At 39.3% G+C, this 22,000-nt stretch overlaps 1 long non-coding RNA gene across 1 annotated transcript in view; it reads right to left on the bottom strand.

Annotated features, from left to right (window-relative positions):
* The window catches only part of LOC110400514, a 54,093-nt gene that overhangs the window by 5,080 nt on the left and 27,013 nt on the right, over positions 1-22,000 (bottom strand). The window contains exon 2 of the long non-coding RNA XR_002439916.1: positions 11,748-11,877. This is a non-coding gene — a long non-coding RNA (uncharacterized LOC110400514). The remainder of the gene's footprint in view (positions 1-11,747; positions 11,878-22,000) is intronic.

Genomic DNA, 22,000 nt, shown 5'->3' with positions numbered 1-22,000 from the left:
TAGGCAACAACTTCCAATGCACATAGGCTGAAAAATAAAAGTACAGACCAACTTCTCTTCCCACCCCATTTGAGTACACTGGGCACCATCTTCTCTTGATAAAGCCATTTATAAAGCTTGCTTTATATGGCAGCACAGTGAATGTGGAATGAACCACTATACATAAGATTGCTATCTCTAACCACATTCAAGTAGGTCCACGGAAAAGGCTCACCCCAGCTGTAGCAAGACAGCAAAGCACCATCAACATCATGCAGCAAGTTAGGCACCTGCACGGTGGTCGAAGTCTGCTGGATAAAAGGCTGGACAGTGGGTGCTAAAAAAAAAGTCTCTGAACATCTCAGGAAGGTCTGAGAAGACAAAGGGAAAAGCAAAGATACTTTTTCAGCTACAATCAAAAACTTCTTTTTTTTTTTTAACCTCTTCTGCAAAATCTTTTATTTTGCATTCACGTATGCAGAAATTACTTAGGGGTAGCCAATATTTTACAAATGTGAATCAATGCCTTTAGTCATTTCACACCTGGCTTCCCCTTCTCTATCCACTGTCAAACTTACAAATGCAACTGATATGTAGAAATAGGGATGTGAGACTTGCCCCTAGCTATCATCCATATTACATGGTTGGTAACACATCCAGAAAAATCCCACAATTTGTGTCGCTGGTGAATTTTAGTCTCACATACTCTGGTTTTTGAAACATGCAAAACTTCTTAGAAAGACAACAGTGAATCATGAGCTATTTTCAAAAGTCTTTTATTGCATACAATAAAGGATTGTGCTTTATGATGTCCCTAGCTGAGTTCTAACACCCTTTATTTACAAGTCTCTTAAAAACCTATGATTAATTTGGAGTGGAGGCTTATAAGAAGCAGGACATTAACTCTTGAAACTAAAGTATCCATGGACAGCTCTGTATGGTCCCATACCAAACACTCCTGGTATTCATTAAGCATGTCCAGGAATGCCTCTACAACATTGCCTGTTTACATCTGCAACCTCTACCACGGTATCTCCCAGAAATTACCATGTAATAGTTTCAGCCTGAGCCAAGTGCTTTCTCATTCACGTAATATCATCAGAACTAGTACAAGTCAAATGCTGCCTTAAGCTAACACTTGTCCTAAAGAAATTGGCTTAACACAAACATTGATCAATCTATTTCTACATTAAAATACTTATTAAAAAAAAAGAAAATCTTATGCCCCTTTAAGAACCTTATACTAAGGACTAATGCACGTTGTAACAGAAATGTAACTAGCTGTAGAAACTACCATAGTAGTAATTGTGGTCAGTAAGACACAAAATAAAACTAAACCCAGATTTCCATTTAAATAGTATGCTTGCAGCTGGAATTATTTGTATTTATGTATTTCCTCTTGGGTTTCATTTGTGACACAAGGGATCCTTAGCTCCTATAACCCTAGTGCAACATTTTTATACAACGGCAATTCAAGTATACACTATAGTTTAGAGTACATTACTTCCCCATGGGAATTAGGTTTCCACTCACATAACTTTAAGTACATAGAGTGCTATTGCCAGCAAAGTAGTAATAAAGCCCTTCCTTGACTCATTTGGTGCAACTTCTCATTGGTTAAAGAACAGCTCACAAGTCTATCTGTTCCACTTGTTTAGTAAACCCAGAAAATGGAGAAAATTGCCTCCCTGCTCCTTCGATCTAAATGCTTATTCCGAGGACCTCAGACAGGGTCTGTTCCCAGCTTTGTATTAAAACTGCTCCATTAGTACCTGCACCTTGATGTGTAACTGCAGAAATTGGCTGTGCATCTCCAGCATTTTTAGGTACAATGGCGTGACATAGTTTGAAGGTATGATGTTACCATCCATTTACACAACTTCTAATAAACAGCTTTTTTCTTTTCCTGTAAAAATGAAATTAATCTAATGAATAGAAAATGGGTTTAATAAATCAATAAAGAAGACCAAAGACCCCCAAATCTCTTCTTGGTGGGGTGACATCTTGACGGAGAATGTATATGTATGGCACTGAGAAAGATAAATTCAGAGTACACAAAAAATAAATACCCTAGATATCAGATCACCAGTCCCTAATGCGGCTATCACTCCATGTCACCAATTCCAAAGGAACTAAGTAAGTCCAAGTCCAAATAATTACACATAACTGCTTTTTAATTCTGTAATGGCCATCCCTCAGGGTCTCCATCATAAGCCAGGATAGACATAGAAAACCAGAATGTATTGACAGCATCCAAGAGACCACTTGAAAGTTAACACACACCTTTGGAAGAACGGGTACAGAAAGGAGTATTCCAGAAACACCAGGAGAATCATAGCCAGATGCCATAGTCACTGTACAGTGTCTACTTGGCCAGCAAGCATCCCAGGGAACGTTATCCTGAGACACACTGGAGATGTGTTTGCTTCAGCTCTTAGACTGCTCTGTCTGGATGAATCCACTGTACACATCAAAGCCAAAATGTTGAATTTCAGGCCTGAGTGAGAGCAGCATCATGCACAGACACACAAAGGGACACAAAACCTCCCAACCTGTTTGTCATTTCATCATTACATCAAAGTGTATTTCACATTCCCACTTGCAATTGTCCAAAACCAGACACTTACAGAAATTAGCATTAAACTGCACATTTCATGTTCAGGCAAAAGTCTGTCTTTTTTAATAGATATCTCATGTGGCTACAGGATAACTTCCAGATCTTAACATAAAAGGAGAACAGGATAAACCTATTAAGATAGTCCTAACTGCTGGTTCCCACTTGGTACGCTAACAGTACAGGCAAAGTGCAGCGCTAAGCTGTTGCAATTTTTTAGGTTTCTCTGAGCCATGCAGAATCTCATTAGGGACCTCTTCAAAGATCAGCTCCTCAAAAAACAAATTGAAATTATCCTGTATGTTCTGGCTCCTCACAGTAGCACCTTTATATTAGGCATGGTTCTTGATTGCTCTCTGTGTGGGCAAATTGCAGAACGTGCTATTAGGGATTTTTCACTATTACGAAGGATGGGAATTTATTGCTGTTTTTATGCTAACGCATTGGTGTTCTGAGTATTTATAACATACTGTTGCATTTGTTATTAATAGAGCTGTGTACTGGGGAGTGCGTAAGAATCAATAAAACTCTCTCACATCTGCACTTATAGTATTTAAAAACAAGATAGAGCATATATAGTCCACAGGGTTTACTTGGGGAGATGCATTTCCTGAGCAATTACATTCTGCCTTGCGTGGGGGGTTTTGGATCACTGGTATTGATGGAATGCAATAGCAAAAACAGCAGAAATCATGAGGCAGTATTTTCTATGTGCTGGAAAACACTAAGGATGAAAGCAAAGACCTCAAGTTCCATCCTCATTATTTATAAGCTACGCGATCTTGGAAAGTCACTTTGAGCCAGACTTTTAAGAACAGTGAAGGGCTTAAAGACAGTACCTTGTGGGATTCCTGAAAGAGCCCTACCCTCAAACTCCCTGAGAGAATGCAGAATATGATTCTTAGGCAGCTTGCGTAGAGTGAGTAGGGATGTGAGTATCTATGAGGAGAGAAGGATGCAGGAACCCACTGCTCTCATCAGCTCTAAATTTTCCCATCTTACACATCAAATGTCATTTTGATTTCCCAATATCGGAACACATGGGGCGTAGATAAGGCCAGAAGTGGCCTTTCCAGCAGTTTATGCATACCAGGGGCTCCTAACCATCAACAGAAGGGAGGGAGGCCACTTGCTGTCTGTATTTCTTGCGTCCATCCTCACTTTTCCATCTGGACCTCCCAGTGCCACTCTGTGCCAAGCATTCACAAACACTCTTTCTACATTCTGGCAAGCAAAGCCACCACGAGACAGCGGCCTTCACTCTGTGCTGTTTGCAGGTCTCCAGCTCCTATCCGGAGAGGAGATCAACAAACCTGAGCAGCAAACAAGTAGCAGAATATACCACAAGGGTTGTTTACAAACCTACACCCTTCCGCCACCAGGGAGCACAAAGGATGTTTGAGTCTTCTGCCTACAGGGATTCTGATGAATGGAAGGTAGGTAGGTAATGCAGAGATGGGTAAATAACAAGAGAACCAATACTCTGTTCCTTGATGGAACAAATTTGTATTTGTGGGTGTGGTGGCAAAGAGTGTATGTTCTGGTTGACTCCCGAAGGGGCATTTCCCTTAGTGTAATTTGCGTGGCACAGAAATGTATCATTTCTTCTGGGTGCCAGATTGGTTTCAGGCATTTGTGGATGAAAACGCTAAACTATGCAGATAAATTTCAAAAGATAAATGAGCATCTGCACTCCAATATAATTTATATGCAATAATATATGTTATTTATACACTCTGAAGTCTCTGCGAGCCAAAACATCACCATTTTGTCTATTTTCCAGACTTATAAATAAGACATAGGATTGTAGAGAAAGTATATTGGAGTACAAAGGCTCATTTATCTTTTGAAATTTACTTGCATACCCTTTACACTAGGAAAAATAGCACCATCCAGAATTTACACAGAAATAAAATCATCCAGATGAAAGGCTCTATATGAAGCGTTAAGGTAACATATTCAAATTAAGTAAAGTCAGTCTTTTTCAACATCATTAACCTGCAACATAAACTAAAAACAACTTCCTGAGTTTAAACTCTCCACATATAGAAAACACGATGCAAAGGCAAGACTGGTTAGCTTGAAAACTAAGAACTGCTCTTGCAAGGAGGACCCAGCTTTGCTTTTGCTTATACCAGGTTAACAGCCATGACCTGGAAGTTACTATTCTAGATTTGCATGGATCTAAATAGGAGCACAATGTGCTGCAAGAAACGAAACACTTGCGCAGGCGTTAGGAATGTCTGAACTCTAGGATGTTTTCACTGAAATACTGTTCCTAATTCTGTAGCTCATCTCCAGTATGTCTGCTTGGAATGAAGTTACATAATACACTTGCTTGTTACCAGTAAAAACAAAGTCAACTAATTAGACCTTACACTTTTCAGTTACAGCATTTAAGAGAAAATATTTCAAAAGCTTTCCCAGTCTTAATTTATATATATTTCAATTTTTCATTTAGGCAATAAATCTGAAGGCAGAAGTTTTGATTCCCGTAACCTTCTCTTAACCACTGCCCTGTTCTTTCTTACACAGTCCAATCTTTTATAATGCATCACCTACTATGTTCTCTGCTTCATGCTCAGAGCAGATCCACAACTTTAACAACTCAGGTAGGGTTACAGCTCTTACACCAGCTGAGAACCCACATCAAAACCTGTCCTACAGCTATTTCTGCTTCTCCTTTTGGCCTGTCTCCTGTGTTTGAAATACTCTGTTCTCATTAAGTTATATTGAAACATGTTTTCAAGGCTTCCCCATCTGTCAGTTTTTCAGTACACAAAAGCATTCTGCACATCCTGTAGGACAGTGTAGATACTATGACAAAACCAACAAAATGCATGTGTTCTCAGAACACCTAAATCCAGAACCACCGAGGTTAAAGACGGCTTTTGGTCCAGATACTCACAGCTAAGCAAATAGTTATGCCTCATTTTCCCCAAATTACTCTCTTCTAACACTTTTAAGCCTCACTTTTCTCCTGAACTTAATTGCACCATTACCTTTACTGCAGAAACAGCACCTGGATTTCTTGCTTTCGTAAGCAAAGATTAGCTGAGTTATCTAAAAGTGATTAAAAATACACCAAATCTTGCACTGAAATGATGGGTTTAAAATTTATTTATTTTTGAAGAGAAAAGTAAAGGAGGAGAAATTACTCTTGGTAGAACAAGAGCCAAACCAGCAGACACCAAAGTACTTCCTAACCATGATTGCTATTATAATAGTTGCACTTCCGTGCAAAGCAAAAAATGTGAGAAGGAAATGTCAAAACAACTGGAAAAAAAAACAAACAATATTTTCAATAGAAAATAATTTGAAGGAGTCAACACTAGAACCTAGATTTCACTAGTCAAGTATAACCGGTGGTTATGTTGTCTTCCATGCAATGCAATCCTTTAGCTATCAGTTCTGGTCTGGTTAAAACACCACAGTATGCTAAAACGTCTACTGTGAAGCGCACAGATAAATAACTAATGTTTAAGTGCATCGTGGGATGAAAGCTTTATAGATCCAGAAACATTTTTCATCTGCTCAGTTCTGTTGCATGTTCCTACTTCAGGCCTTCTGGCAACATCGTGCACAGCCACAGCCAGGGAGCTCCCAATCCACCAGCCTGCCCTTGCATCTTTCCTTTTCTGCAGATGCTATAATCTTCTCTGCACACGCTTAGCACCAAACAGCAAAACCAAAGCCAGATAAAATGACAACAGGAAATTAAGCATTTCTTAAAATCCAAACAGCCAGAAGCAAACATAACTATAGTATTTCTATGCCTCTGGCTGGGAGGCAGTACATAAATAGAGAAGTATCTCATTTAAACTACTCAGTTGAGCTTGTTGTCCAGGTCCGGGCAAGCTGTCTAAGGGTCATGTCTTCAATACAGAAAAAGAACCTCTACAAGCTCAAAACAAACATTTTAGATGTATGCTTTGTGCTAACAAATTTGGTAAAAAATGTGAAGTCTCCAGTGCCATGCATCTGACGCAGTCTAACTGGTGACTGTCTCTCCTCATGGACTGGGGCATCTTAATACAACTGCTCCAGACCCAGCTCTGTAAACAACTTCAGCAGGTAAATGCAGAGTTCCATGCACACAGACACTGGTGATGCCCTCGCTCAGCCCTAATGGCTCAGCAGACTGACCGCAGAAAACCATAGCAGAAGTCTGGGGTCTGGGAAAAGAAAGGTGAAGTAAGATAGACACGACATGGACAAGAACTACAATACCACATCTGCTAGAGGTCGATAAAATGAGACACGAAGCTAGAGTTAAACAGGGCATGAATAGAATCAGTTCAGTCTCCTGGAAAACTGCTCCTCCCTCAGTACCACACAGAAAAGTACTACCAGGATGTCCCCCTACAGTCCAGGCTACTTAGAGGCCATACCATGCTATGAAGCTCTACTGGGAGTTTCAGGCACTAGACCTCCTGTAATTAATCAGTCATAAGGAGAAAAGGACAAAAACTGCATAGAAAAACTATCCTCACTGATATAATCGGCGCAGATTTTAACTCTTCACGATGCCAGCCTGAAAACAAAGCTTCCTGAATTCCCTCCGTGAGCGCTGTCCCCAGGCTGAGAGCAGGCAGATGACTGCCAGCACACAGTAAGGAGACTTCAGCTGGCACAAGCACATTTTCCAGTTCCCTAGTTAGAATCCATTTAAGCATACCATGAAAGTAGCTTCCATCTCCCTACCCCTCAAGTAAGAAAATACTTCTTTGGACTAGATATTACCCTAGGTCACAATGAAATTCAAAACAGAACTGCTACTTTGGGTTCTTGCTGAGACAGATCAGGCAATCTCTTGAATATCTTTCCAATGGGCATTTAGATCGCACCCTGGTGAGGGACATGTCAAACAGCAAAGCTCCTGATGTTGCTCAGCATCTGTCCAGCCCAGTTGAGACACACCAGATAAAGGACATCAGGCCAGGCAGGTGTGGTCAGGATCAGAGGAGAATAGAATAGGAGCTTCTTTTTGGCAAGATGAATGTGCATGGTAACTGCAACACAGGCATCCCATGCCAATTGTTAAAAGCAATCACAGAAGCGGTGCAAAGATTTCTATACTGTTTGCAAAGACTGTTTTGTCTTCGTTGTGCTTTTTAAAAGTTGGGGACTTCTTGGCTGGGGTTTTTGTTTATTCTTACACACACCCATAAGAAAGAAAATATGACTGAGAACGCCTAGTTGCTCTTAGAAATACATGCAATTGGCAGCCCTGCGAGTAATACTCTATAGTTTTACAATAGCTATGAGAGGATTACTACCTGCATTTTACAGTTAAGAGCAAATAGGACTCCAAGCCTATTTATTTTTATTACTGTATCCTCTAGGTATTTCTAGTGTAAGAAGCGAACAAGGAGTGCACAGTCAGCATCAACCAACTCCCAAAGAGCTACCATTTAGATGAGCATGTACTTAAAAGACAATACATGCTGAATTGCATCAGCGACTCCTTGTCACTCTGCTTGTCACCCATGCGTGCATGGATGCCGTTGGATTCCAAGCCTGGGAAGGTGCTACGTGCTTGCCTGGATACATCAGTCCTTTACCCCAAGCAGAGATCTCAGAGGTTGCTGCCCCACTGCAACTCTTGGGTGTGGTCGCAAGGCAGGTGTACCTGCAGAAAGCTAGAGTTAAACTCATCTAAAATCAGACTTGCTTTTAGCAGTACGGGGCTTCTATAGTGTGATTTGCATGCTGGTTTCACATCCAGTCTCAAGGTTGGTGCTGCTGTGGTTCAACTACCAATGCTTCAGCCAGCGAGTGCAACTATCTCTTCATCAACAGTTCTCAGCCCTCCCACCCCAGCAGCCATCTCACACTCCCTCATTTTGACAGCCACTTCTCTGCAGAAAGGACATTGTCCAGGACTGCACCAGTGAGAAGACAGCTACGATAACCCAGAAAGTAGAGGAACAAGACCTACTGACCGAGTTCCACCCAGGGAAGGTGCAGACAGAGAAGACTACAGAAAATGCTTGCAGCAGGCTGTGGCACTATTTCTGGAATGCATTCTGGCAATTCTGGGTTCCTGCCATCCCTGCTTCCCATATAACCCGCCCTTCCAAAGTCTAGAGCAACCCCAGCCCAGCCCCCACCTCATCCATTATCTTTCTGCACCCCGACACTGCTGCTCTCTACCATCCTTTTCTGACCTTCCCAGACACAATCCACACCCTTCCCTCCCTTTGAGGATGCTTTCATCTGATTATAAACTGTTTCAGGCAAAGATGATCTTTTATTATGTGTTGGTACAGTGCCTAGAAAAATGGGGTTCTGATCTCAAGGCACTGCTGTAATATAAATAACAATAATTCAGTACTACTTGCCTTCAGTAGCTCCAGGAGTTTCACTGGGAGATGGTGAGTCATGCTAACATGCCTTTCCACAGTACAGAAATAAATCAATTTTGCACATTCCAGTATTTTGGGGAGATGGAGGAAAAGGAGGGAGGAAAATGCAAAATGAATCTAAAACACATTTGATTCTTTAAATTTATAATAAATCCAAGTGATTTACCAGAACATAAAATTCTCACATGCAGAGTCAAGGACAATATTCTATTCATATGCAGGAGTCATTTATTCATTTATAATTAGATAAAATGAACTGCAATTTTTTAAGAAAAATTTGCATGTGGCAACAGTAATGTATTACGGAAGGGTGGCACTTTGTTACATCCATTTGTTAGTCAGGACACTGGAGCTGCAATTTAATAGACAAGAAATAAGTACAGTAGAGGAAGGGAAAAAATTAAATTCCGCATGATCAGCAAGGTTTCGAACAATCGCTAGCCAACTGAAGTGGGTGCCATATCTATAAGTCATTTTGTTTTATAGGCCATTAGGATCTCCTGAGAGAGGCTGCATGGAGACCGCTGCTTTTTGTTGAAATTAAAATGTCAGAGAAAAAGAAATAGAACAAAACAGGGAATCTGCAATTAATTACAGGGCCATAAAAATTCAATAATCAGGAGGCAGTGCTGCTGTAGGCACAGCGGTATCTGATTCAGGCTAACAGGAATGGAATACATTAATCTTTTCAAATTAGTTTTTTAATCTGACGGGGATATATAGTGACGTGTTCTTTTACTGTTTGAGCAGAGCTGCTGTCTAATATATAATGCCGAGTGTCTGGAATTAGGACATCTATAGCCGTTTTGTGACTACAACATTTTCACGGCATTTATTCAACCCTATCTGTACACCTGTCCTATAGTAATCAGGAAAAACATGTTCAAAGTTCACATCCTAGATACTGCTCAAGAAAAAGACTTCATATGCTAGGATTAAGACAAAACACAAGGTCCCCAAACAAGCTCGCACAAGGCCGCTTAAAATGACAGTCTACTCTTCAGGATATATCATTAGGCTTTCAAATTGTGTTCCCAGTCCTTGTTTACAAGTTCTTTCACTCTTGGAATTCTTTTTAATTATTATTTCAAGTGACCTGCAAACATTGTCTTACAGCTTCCACATTTTGTATGCTGTAAAGCCCTAAGAGTTCCACGAGTTCTTGTTTTACACTTTCAATATCCTTAACGTCCCTCAGAATTATTCTTCTCCTCGTGAATGCTTCCCCACTCTTCCTGGCGGCCATCTTATAAAGCACACTACAGATTGTTACATGTGAACTGAAAACCCAGAAATGGGATAAATATTTTCTGGCCACTTGTTACTGAGAATAAGTGTTCGCCCTCAGAGTTGTAGCAATATGCAAAAAATATTTGACACTTTTTTTTTTAAAAGAGAAATCTTTTCCTCTTGTTTGCTCAGCTTTACCCTATAATTTTACTGAAATTACATTATTTTCTTCAATTAGCACTGGATGTGGCTAGAGAAACCTTCATAGTGCAAGAAAAAATAGCTATCTGTTCCCTTTTCTCCACTTGTCTAAACATTTTTCTTTATCATTTGTGTAAAAGAAACCTCTGAAAGACCACTTCTACATTTTCTGTCATATGATGTGTGGTTGTTTGTTTTTTAGAATTCTTACTAGATAAATTCTCACATTTCATGAGAAATCTTTAAATAGACTTGAAAGCAACAGCAATGTGATTAATCAGGGTCTACTCACTCAAAACTTTCCCACAGGTGGGCGAAATCACTGCCACCCTATTTGTCCTGGGGAAATCTGTTCTGCTGTTTGAGGTTTCAGTCCTGTAGGCATGCATCCCAAGAAAGACATGAACACTAAAAGTCTAAGTTCAGGTTTGAATTAGGCCTTTGGCTAATTCTGTTTTTAGTTTACAGATTTTTTCAATCAAATTCCAGAGCACTCACATGAAAAAAACATTTTTCAATTCTTTACAGTGCTTGCATGTAGAGTAACATAATTTATGCATTCATTGCTTTTTCCTGCAAGGCAGGGTAATGGGTGTGGATGTATCCTTTTCAGGGATCCTTCAAAGGGATAAATAATATGTTGGTGTGAGGGTAGATGAAGGAAAGTGAAAGAGAGGGAGCAAGTAAGCAAGACTTAATATCATAAGACAGGATTTGCAGGTTAAAAGAAATAGTAGCTCCATTTAGAAAATATATTCCAAGCTGGGAAAGACAGGAAAAACTTCCTGCAATAAGCATTCATCACTTTCAAGGCATCAGTTTTCTTTTCAATTTCTATAATAGCAGAACTCTGCCTTATGCAGTTGGTTTATCTAACACCCATTTCCTTTGACTATATCACTCATGCACATGCAAAAAGCATATTCATATCCAGAGGACAATGGAGGGCACAAACTTAACGCCCCTGAGGTCATCAACTATCATCACTGTTACTGTGGCAAGAATCTCTCCCTGCATCTCCACAGTGAGTAGATCTGTCCTAGCTGTCTATTGTTTCTTGGTCTTTAAAAGCCAAACACACTTTAGTAATTTCTGTGTGAGATAGCCATATTCTGTCATCATAATTGTCCATATGGAATTCCTCTCATCTGAAGAGGTCCCAAGGTGCAGTTTCCTGACTATGAAAGCCAGATGTAGCAATAATATACTCATTAAAATGGTTGAATGCAGCACCTATTCCTTATTACAAGATGTTAGTCTCCAACAACTCTGACCAGGAAGAGAAGAGTACTGCACAACAGAAATTTGAGGCGGAATTCAGGTAGGTATAGTTTCCTGAATTGTATGGTACTCACCTGTACCACCTTTATGTTGTCTTGTGGGAGACGCCACATACTGAACAGGTCAGGGAGAATTAATTCACGTTATCACATCCCAACTGTAGCCTCATCAAGAGAGAGGTGAAAGCAGAGCCAGGAAAACCGGCTGAAATTAAATACATTAAAAGACCTCTCTGTTCATAAAGTGTTATGAGCATATGTATCTCCATAAAAGTTAATGACTCAAAATTATTTCTAGATTATCATTGCAAGTTGCCCATCACAAGTGCTGAGAGTTCAGAGTAAACTAGATCATCCTAGTCATTCCATTTACTTTTCAATCATAACTAGACAAGCACAACAATCGAAGTGACATTAAAACCCCAATTCTGTCAGAATTTAAATGCTTCCAAACACTGTTTTGCTATTTGAATAAAAGCAAAGCATGTACAGAATTATCATGAATGTGAACCACAATAAAAATAAATTTAAAGAATAGAAAGATAATAATCTGTTTTCACATATTTGTCCAGCTCTGATGAGACAGAGAGACTTTGTCCATAGTAGACTTTGACAGTTTTGATCACTGTCTCACACTATGCAGTTCTATTAACGGCAGCAATGCTTGCAGCACTTGAAGTCAGGCCAGTGGCACTTGTACAGCAGAGATACCTAGCCTTAAAGAAAACAAAACCTGAAAACATTGGCTGCAGCAAAAGCTTAATAAAGCTTACACACAGCATGAAAATGGATAAGCACAGGACAGTTTCTTCAGGCTCTTTTTTTCTACTATCCAGACTCTGAGGATAAACAGATGGCTCTTGAAACATGTCCTCTTGGCAAGAGGCAGCAGCCTTAAATTCACTTAGGACAATGACACATTCCAGGGTAAATATTCATTGTGACTTATGAGGAAATTAACCATGCAGCTCTGATTAGCAATAATAAAGAGACAGACAGCCAGTATCTACAGCTCACAATGGACATTAAACGTATAGTATCTTCCCTTGAAGTTCCTATGTTTTAACAAGAAAAACTGTAAAGAAAAGAGAAAATACTTTGTACTTATATTGCATTTTCTTCAGCTGAGAAATAAAGTGTTTAAAGTTGCTATCTTCATAAGATTTACTATATACACATTATATATATATATATATATACACACACACACGCTTAAATACACACAGATGGTAACCTGAGCCATCTGTTACATTAGAAAAACAGCAACGAGCTTAGAAGTCTGGACAACCAGTCTTCCAGTTGCAAAACACATTCTTGGTGTTTTTTGTTTAAAATAAAGCTTTAAAAATAATGTATATTTTCACAATAAGATACTGAAATAAAGTATAAGAAAATGTATATGTCAAGATATTGTGACAAGTTGATAAGACAAAAAGGTATTGAAATGCTTGACCAGCCCAGCAGCTTTCTACAGTGAGATGCTTGGCTTGGTGGATGAGGAAAGGTAACTGGTATTGTTTCTTGACTCTCACAAGGCATTTGACACTGAGTAACCAATGGACTGTGAGGTAGACTGAAACCTGGCTGAATTGCTAGGGTCGAAGAGTTGTGATCAGCACATTAAACCCAGCCAGCAACCAGTCACTGCTGGTATACCCCATAGGTTGGTATTTGTGCCAGATTGTAACGTCTTCATTAATGACCTGGTGACAACACAGAACGTACCCTTAACATTTTTTGTAAATGTTAACAAAATGGGAGGAGTGGTTGACAGATGAGCTCTTTGTTCATTCAGGGGGATCTTAACAGGCTGAAAAAAAATGGGTCAGTGGGAATCCCATCAAGTTCAGCAAAGGGAAATGGGAAACTCTGCACGTCAGAAAGAATAACTCCTTGCACCAGCACAGCCTGTGAGTCAAGGTGGATGAAAAGTAGCTTTCTAGAGAAGGTTATCCCCAGGTTGTCCAACTAGCAGACACAGCAAATTGACCATGAGCCAGAAACATATGCTTGCAGCAAGTAAGGTCAGGAGCACCCTAGGCTGCATTCAGAAGACAATTATGAGGCTATCAAGGAAGATGATTAAATCTGCCTTAGCAGTCCCTGGTTTGAGCAGAGACCCCTTCCAATCTCAATTGTTTTGTATTTCTTTGAATAAGTCTCACTACATATGATATATATCAGTATAAATGACATATATACACATGCACACATACATATATCAGAAGGATTACTATTTGCATAATGATATCCAATGCAGTTCTTCACCATGAATCCTAATCTCTGTTCTGAAGTCTTTACCACATACTGGCAAAAAGAAAGACAAAGGACAGCAAAAAAGATAACAGAAGATCCTTGCAGTAAAGTCTGCTGACTTACCATATTTATAACTAACTGAAGTTACTTCAAATTAGGATTCAACATGAGTACCTCAAGCTCATCTTTCATTCTCCTTTTGCCTGTATATCACCAAAGCAAGTGTCCCAGCCCATGCAGAGCCAGTGACAGAGCTAGGCAATGAAACTAGAATGAAGACTCCTCTGAATTATAGCCTCAGGTGTTTCCCCAGTCTTCCTGAAAACCTATTTTATTCTAATATAGGGTTTAAAGACAGTTCAGATGCTGTATATGCAGCACACATTCTTTGTGTAAGAGCAGGAACAGGCAAGAGGCCCAATGAAGCAGCAGTAATCTGCCTTGAGACCAGAGGCCATTCCCCAGCCACACACACCCAATACCCCAGTACAAAAAAGCCAGCAGGGAGGAAGGCACATGTCCCACCACTGAACTCACTGAAACCACAGATTTCTGCAGGTAAAGGACATGGCCTCTGGATTGCCAATGGGAACTGCTTTTTCTCCTGCGTGGACAGGAATGGGTTAGCAGTAACAGCTAAGTGGGTTGACCCTGCAAAGAGTTTTGGAGTTTGTGGAGAACAATGGCATAATCAGCAGTCAAGAGAAAGGATGAACATGAGTTGAACACCAATGCATGTGTACTGAGGAGGAAGGGAAAGAGAGGGGAAAAACATGAAGGAGAAAAAAAGAAAAGATAGCCAGAATCTTCAAGACTCAATTCAGCTTCTCTTCAAAAATTATACATCCAATACATCAGTCCTCTACTCTCACAGTTTCACAGAATCAAATACAGACAACAAATTATCTTCCCTCAGCATCCTTTGGAGTACGAATATCTATACTTCAGCCTCTAGTCCATTAGAAATATGGATTCAATTCCATCTTTCCATCAATGTTCAGGTATCTGAAAAGTGCACAGCATATTCTAGACAGGCATCCTGCTGCATCAAAACAGCAAGCCATTCTCAGCATGCCTCTACATCTATGTAACACCTCCTATATAAGTATTAATTTTTAGATAATGACAAATGTGTATGCTTTTATCATGTATAGCCTCACTCATTTGGTACGCCATCATTAATTCTTTCTGCAGGTAAATTGAACTAAGAACAGGTGAGAACAAAAGCTAAGTGGGTTGAAAGTAAAACTTCGTTAAATGGGTTAAGAGAAAAGGTGAAAAGCAGCCAAAACTGCTTGGATAGGAAGAAACAAGAAAAAAACAAAGAAACCCAACTTGTGAATTATGAAGAAAGGCCAACTACATATATAGTGTATTCCTATACAGTATAAGCATGAATTTCCCATGGTGCTTATGTTCTGTAGGCTGTTGTTGGACATCCAGAATCGAGAACCTCAACATTACATGAGCACAAAGGGGGGGAAAAAAAAAAAAAAAAACAGGCAAAGGCTGTGTGAGAAGGCACCAGCTAGAGGCACTGAATGAGAACATGAGATGGGTAATTTCAGCCTCCTCAGAAATGGAGGATTGAGCTGGGGATGGAGGGAAAAGAAACGAAAGGTGAGAGGTTGCTCCAATTCCTGAATGACATTCAGAAGCCAGCCCTGCTCAGCAAGGCAGTCATTATGTGTCATTTTGTCAGTCTGCTCAAATCTGGAAATCTTACAAAAGACCATTAGCTTCAACCTCCCTAAAATTAATTTAAAATGCAGCCCATGTTTTGGCACCATGAATTGACACAGTATGCCCTGTCTCTCTGTTTTACTCTCACATGTGCAATAGCAACACCAACCTTTCAACAATACACCATAATAACAGATGGCACAGGAAAAGAAAGCCAAAAATGTAACATGGGACCTTATGCTGAATGGCTGCTGGTGTTAAAAAAAAAGCAGTAAAAGTATATCATTTATGAATAAGATTTGGTTGTGTGAGCCAGAAGACCTGATGATTTAACAGAAAACTTATGACTGATTTCTCGTCTTTTGAGTCTTTTCTTGGCTGCCAGTAAATCTTCAGTCTGAGATGCTGACAGATCCTCCAGACACCTTGGCTGCCGTTCTCCAGCCCCACCACTTCTTAAGCTCGATGTGAAACATCCTCCAGAAAGCTGCTGAGTTACAACAATCTCTGCAATAGTACTGTGAGCATAGAATTGCCAGTGATAAACCATTCCTCACTGCAAAAAACTGACAGCCACATGGGCAGTGAGAAAGCTCTGGGCCCTAGTCTACAGCATAGGTGATTCTGTGATTTGGCTGTGAAGCTGTGTATTTAAAGCATTCATATCATTTAATTATTTTATGCCCAGAAACACCAAATCCTCTGCCTGCCTTTCATTATTTAGCTGTTCATGTCATGTCTGACAAAAAAAAAAAAAACACACGCTTGTATGTTTCATAGCCTTATTCTTTTGGCTCCAATAGTAAGAGAAGGAAGATGTTTCAACTTAGCACCCCTGGATCAGTTACCCATCATTTCTGTGCAGCATTACCTGATGCTATACCTGCTAGAGCTGCAGCAAAAGTCGCACTGGTTTCACATGACACAGCGCAGTGATTCAGAGCTCTGACCACAACATGCATATTTCCTAAAGGGCAATGTAGCATTCAAAAGAGTGAATTTAAATGATTTAGGACACAAAGAGGTAGAAGTGATGAAGGCAGACAGTGTTTCTCAATCTTCTCGGATTGATGAGCCTGCTTTTTCAAGCAAGCCAAAATGTTAAGATTGCCTCAACTTCACTATTAAAACTATGAGCAAAAATTATAGCCATCAAAACACTCCTACCCATGTAAAATTTACCTGTGTTTCAAGAACAGCTGACAGAATATTTAGCCTTCAGCAGTAATGAAGCAGGAGCAAGATTTTCTTTGTACTGAGGCAAAATCAAGTCTTCAATGCTTTTAGAACCTTAAATGTCCTTTGAAACATAGCACTCTCCAACTAATAACAGCAAACAGACAAATGAGAGACATTCTGTGGATACGGTGCCATGTATATAGTTAGATAAAAGAAAGATTTGGCTATGTAGGTATAATTTAAGATAATCAGAGTTCCCTCGGGGGAAGGATCACTAGAATAGATATCAGACAAAAACAAATTAAATATAGGACATAAGGGAGCTGTAAACTCACTAAATCAAGAAAAAATTGGAAAAAATAAAATGCCAAGGAGTGAGATTTCCCAAAACTAAAAGTTCAATTAAAAATATATACATAATTAACAACAAGCTTTAGGAGAGTTGCAAATTTGCCATAAGAATTACTGTACACTGCGTATTCTGCCCATTAAACAAAGATTAACAAAAGATGTTTGTTTTACCAAAGACAAGTTCACACATCATTTCAAATCGTGGCCATCAATCTGGAGGAATAAACACCTCATGAACTAAGTTTCAACAACACATTCACTGGATTCAATGTATTTGCCTCTACTCAATAACTCATATATCTGATCCAGAAATTAAATGTGTTATTAAAGCAAACACATTTGAATAGCAAATAAACAGTGAGGAATCAGCAAAGGTATGGATGTAGACCACATATACAGGGAGATGGATCCAAATTAAGTTAGCCATTGGCATCCATTTTCACCATTCTCCATTCCTTCCATGAATCACTTTGGGTGATGGTCACCAAGATAATTTATGTCTCTGTTGCAACTACAGCTCATCTGCACATCTGTGTTGGCTTTGGATTTTCTCATTAAGGCAATCATACTGATATACTGGACAGAGATCAGGTATGAGCCACAGGAATGATTAAGAGACAGGGTGGACTAACTTATATGTAAAGATTGAAAGAATCCAATATAAATAACTTAGTTTACTGAAGATTAAGCAGGGAACAGGGGCGATGGGCACATGATCAAGGTCTACAAATACTGGAATACTGGATGGATGTTAAAATCAGGAAGGCGGAATAACTATTTAATCCAGTAAAAGGGAGCGTAACAGAGTAATGAGAAGAAACCAGAGAGAACACTTAGCATAAGCATCATGGAGATGTTTCCAGAGCGAGAACTGACTGGCTGCAGCACAGCCTCACCTGGAAGACTGGTAGGTGCAACATTTTGCAACTTGCAAAGCAACGAGGAGGCTGAAATCAGAGGAGACTCCGTGCCATAGCTGGATGTACAGCACTTTCCTCAGTCTAATCAGGTTAATACGAGGCAAACTCATGCACTCCATGCAGGCACACACTGCCACTTTTATAAGAATGCTACAGTGCCTTATTTGCCCAGTTGCTCCCACATTATTCTCAGCTAGCTACCCAAGGAGAAGCAAGCCTCATCATGTGAGGTGTATAGAAATAGATTGGACAAGCATTAGAAATTGTACTGCAGGGGACTGGCCCCAGGGGACAGATTAGATGACCTCACAGGATTTTTTTTTCCATGTCTCTAATTTATGCAGTCTACGATGAATACTTGGCTCTTACTGAAGGTCCATCAAAGGTGCAATGATTGCAATAATCATGATTTGATAGAACAGTTTTCTTCCAAATTAGATGGCTAATACAGCCTTTGTCTCATTCCCGCCTTCCTCCCCCCATCTCTAATTAACTCCTCTGGGCAGTGGCTCAGGAATGCATGTAATCCCTCCTGGAAAGGTTTTTTCCTAATCCTCTGTGACAGGACTCACAGCATGCTGATATGGACTCCAAAGACACATGACTCAATGCAACTAGAGAGGCATACAGGAGTCTTGCTACAAAAAAAACCCACAAACCCACCACATTCTGCTCTGTCCCGACTGAGTACCATCATATTCCTTTGTTGTGAGTTTATTTTGTTACATTAGCATCCAACTGACTTCAGAATTCACTAAAGAAACTGGCCAGCAACTGCCCAGTTGTGTAGGATTAACAGCAGCCAGGCAGAGAACATTGAAGGCACTAACTAGGGGCCATCATCTGAAGTGCTGTCCACCATACACTGAGCGCCTGAGCCTTATGGGGAATCCTACTGAGTCCAGCCACAGCAATAAGGCTTTCAAAAAAGCTTTAGCAGTAGTATGAAACAGCATAAAAATTAACCTGAACTCCAGACTGGTTGCTAATAGCTAAATTCACTCATAACTTTTTCCTACAATGATCCTGAGCAGAAATAAAAATTAACAAAAATAAAATACAAATATTTGTACTATAAAACCACAAAAGCCTGATAAAAAAAAATGAAAATCAGAGTGGAAGGAAAAAAAATGTCAGGCTATGAGGAATTGACAGAAGTAGGTGAATCACAGAAAAAAAAATAAAAGCAACAAGTATTGAAAGTGACTTTAAATAGTTTAGGTCTCTTAGAAAATACCTGAATTATTAAAAAATACATAATTCAGCATCTAACATTATATGCACATATATGTACATACATATAAACCTGGTCAGATTTATTAAAGGATCAAACTTGAGCAGTTTTTCACATTGTAGATCAGTAAATCTCACCATCCATTTGTAATGATCTCTTCTTTTTTCCCTGAAATATGCCTTCTTTCTCAATTTATGACAAGTAATGTAAAAGGTGAAGAGTAGCTGATGAGTTGAGAATAATCAATGCTAGAAGAAAATGGCAAGCAGCTGTAAAGATTATATACTGGAGAACAAACCATTCTTCTGATAAATATATACATACACATTCCTTAATTCAAATAAACATACATTATCATTTTCTCATTAATAAAATTTGTTTACAGCCACAAATCCAGGTAGTTCTAATTAATAAGATTTTCAGAAATGATGCATTATTTCAAGTGTCTACTTTGCAACACCCTTACTCTTTGGGGCTCAGATTTTTCAGGACATCATCCATTCAGGTTTCTTCCTCTTGATGCATCTCAAGGTAACCATTGATCTGTTACGTATACCATACCTTTCACCTCCATCAACACAGATATTTAGCTTTTCCATCAGCAAATAAGTCGTGTTTATATTGCAAAATAGCATAGATACTCTACATAGCTTTCAGTTTAGATTGGCTCCTGGAATTAGTACAGCCATGTTGGAACAGGTCCAGAGGAGGGCCATGAAGATGCTCAGTGGGTTGGAGCATCTCTCCTACAAAGACAGGCTTCGGGAGTTATGCTTATTCAGCCTGGAGAAGAGAAGGCTCTGAGAAGACCTCATTGCAGCCTTCCAATCCTTGAAAGGAGCTTATAATCAGGAGAGAGACCAACTTTTCACATGCTCTGATAGTGACAGGACAAGGAGGAACTGTTTCAAACCAAAAGAGGGGAGATTTAGATTAGATGTCAGTGGAAATTCTTCACTCATAGAGCAGTATATAAAATATAAAATAGACAAATGAGAAACCTAGAGGAAAGAATACATTAACAGAAAAATCAGGTCACTTCCTTAACTGGAAAACATCACTGACTGTATTAGGGTTCCTCTTACAGAGGACCACATCCGCTGTTTTTCCCCTCAAGAGAGTCAGGTTTTTCAAGAGAAAGAGGGATTCACCCCTCCAAGCTTGAGAGAAACTAGCAATGAAAGACAACATCATCGCTACAGAGGCTCTCCAGAACATCAGTGCTGCTATCTAGGGTATCTATTGGACAGTCCAACTGCCCCCTATGAGTTACTTCAGAACCATTATTCACTATATAAATAAGAATTGTGTAAAATTTTATCTGAAGTTTTGAGTATTTGAATTGCATCATATTTAATACTGTTGTCATCCTGTCAGAAAGGCCTCTTAGATTTTTACTATAGCAAAGAGAAATAGCAGCAAGCTGCTTGCAAATTGACAGAACCCTAAATGAATGATCCCAGTCAAGTCAATTGATTTTCCTATTTCCCCAAGAAAGCATCAGACGATAAGCAAGACGGCTGAACATTGTATCAAATCAAGTTTCTTGATATCACAGCCAACACGATGATTGAACTCATTCAAAAGATTTGGATTTCATTCACTGTGACTCTCACCACATTTGAAAGGTGATGGCAACTCCCTAAGGGGTCCTCAAAGGATTCAGCATAAAAGACAGACACAGATGAGAAGATTCAGGGTACAGGAGGAGGCTGCCGTACAATTTGACTCTTTTCAGTTTGGTATAAAAGAATTACTTCAGTGTAGAATTTCAAAATTCAAATATCTGCCCATTAGAAGATTCTTAAAAAAGGATCTTGATCCATTAAAAAGAGCTTAAAAGAGATTCAAGGTAAATATTAAAAATTATATATAATTTTAGATTAATGTTGCTGCCATCCAAGCAATAAAGAGAACCGTTCTCATCTATACTGCACTGCTGCCTACTGCAAAAGCAAAATTTCTTCAAAAGGTGAAGATGTGCTGCATCATCAGTTGTTCAAGGAAGGGTCTCAATTCCAGCACGTAGAGAACCAAATGTGCCTATGAGTCTCATTTATCAAAAGGATATTGATTTCATTTATAGCAATTCTTCCCTTGTCTTGAAAAGATGAACTCACAAGTTTGACTTGAAAAATTCAGTTCCCCAATAGTCCCTATGTCTCTGAGGAGCTCTAAAATAGCCTTTCTGAGCTTGGGAGGTATTTGTGAATGAGCACAATTATTATTTCATACTCCTCCATTTGCATAGCTATCCCCTCTATCTCAAAGTAAAAACTGTAAATGGAGAACAACTGGTACAAGGCACATCAGCTTTACATAAAATAGCTTATCATGATAAATACTGAAACCATTACAAACAGAAAACAGATAGCCATGAAGAAATCAGCAAAACAAATGAATTCTACTAAGTCTCCCAAAATAACTTTTCTTAATGATTACAGATAAAGATGCCAACAGCTTTAGGTGAGAAATATGCTACTGGGATATACAGAAATCCCCAGATTTAATGAGTTTATCACATGGAGCCATGTGATAAAAAAAACAAACAACAACAAAAAAAAACCGCCACAAAACATACACCATGAGAGAGATGTTCCAAGCAACAGAAATAGAGGAAAAATGGAAAGACAGGCTGCAACAGGGCAGTAAATTGAAATATCATGCTAATATGATTTTTTAATATGTATCATTTTGTGTTTGTT

The sequence above is a fragment of the Numida meleagris genome, chromosome 5 (genome assembly GCF_002078875.1).
Source record: "Numida meleagris isolate 19003 breed g44 Domestic line chromosome 5, NumMel1.0, whole genome shotgun sequence".
Taxonomy (NCBI): domain Eukaryota; kingdom Metazoa; phylum Chordata; class Aves; order Galliformes; family Numididae; genus Numida; species Numida meleagris.
Note: the sequence above shows the minus strand (reverse complement) of the source record. Positions and strands in the feature narration are given on the sequence as shown.